The 1,110-nt window shown below is 38.9% G+C and overlaps 1 non-coding gene across 1 annotated transcript; it reads right to left on the bottom strand.

The window, feature by feature from the left end:
- Window positions 1-202: 202 nt before the first annotated feature.
- On the bottom strand, window positions 203-306 carry LOC136484467 (small nucleolar RNA R71). The gene has a single exon (XR_010765986.1). It is a non-coding gene; the product is annotated as a small nucleolar RNA R71 (small nucleolar RNA).
- Window positions 307-1,110: the final 804 nt, after the last annotated feature.

The raw sequence follows: 1,110 nt of genomic DNA, 5'->3' as shown, positions 1-1,110 counted from the left end.
CTCCAACATTTCTTGGAGATTTGTAGCACATTCACTATTAAGGGAGTGAGACAAGAGGCTATACGTCTTCGCCTTTCCCCTTCTCTTTGTTTGGAAAGGCTAAGCAATGGTTTTACTCTAATTGCAATGCTGTAGATACCTAGGATAAGTGTTCCAATGCTTTCATAGTTAAGTTTTTTTTCCCATGGGTAAGACTAATGCTATACGCAATAAGATCTCTAGTTTTCAACAACTAGCAGATGAATCGATTCCTAAAACCTAGGAATGAATGCAAGAGTACATCTCTGCATGCCCACACCATGGCATGGAAGACTGGTTTTTTATCTAGAACTTCTACCATGGATTAGTGCTGTTAGATAGGAGCCATTTAGATGTTGTTGCTACTGGTGCATTCTTTTCGCTAAGTGTTGTAGATACAAAGACACTGATCGAGAAGATGGTCTCCAACCAAGGATGGAGCAACGATCGACTCCAACCCCGTAAACGAGGTATGCATTCAATTAAAGAAATTGACATGCTTGCAGCTAAGATGGATCTACTCATGAAGCAAGTGGAACATTATGAGAAGGAGAGTGCCCAAGAGACACTCAAAGCCATGGATTCCCACATGACTTATGAAGTATGTGGAGATGTTGGACATTCGGTCAATTCCTATCCCGAAACCCAAGAGGACCTCAACTTTGTCAACACTGACAACGGGTTCTGTCCACAACATCAAGGCTGGAATCAGCACTCCAACAACCAGGGAGGTAACAATTATTACTCTTCTTCTTGTTTGAATAATCAAGGTAATAATAGTTACGCTTTCTTGAAAGACCTTGTTTATAGCAATGGTAGAATGACTGATAGTATAAATAAAAAGTTGCATGCTCATGACAAGATGTTGGAAAACATAAATGCTAAATTGCATGAATTTTTTCTGTCTTAAAGAATCAACTTAGTTTTAATAAGATGATAGAAACCCAATTAGCTCAATTTACTACTGCTATCCCATCCTATGAAAAAGATAGAATTCCTGGCTAACTTGAGGGAACAATGGAGATAGCCAACCTTTTTACTGCAAAGTATGGCTACGCTTTAAATTCTTGGGTTCCTATTTATTAGATTCCC

This window comes from Miscanthus floridulus, chromosome 9, assembly GCF_019320115.1.
Source record: "Miscanthus floridulus cultivar M001 chromosome 9, ASM1932011v1, whole genome shotgun sequence".
Classification (NCBI taxonomy): Eukaryota; Viridiplantae; Streptophyta; class Magnoliopsida; order Poales; family Poaceae; genus Miscanthus; species Miscanthus floridulus.
Note: the sequence above shows the minus strand (reverse complement) of the source record. Positions and strands in the feature narration are given on the sequence as shown.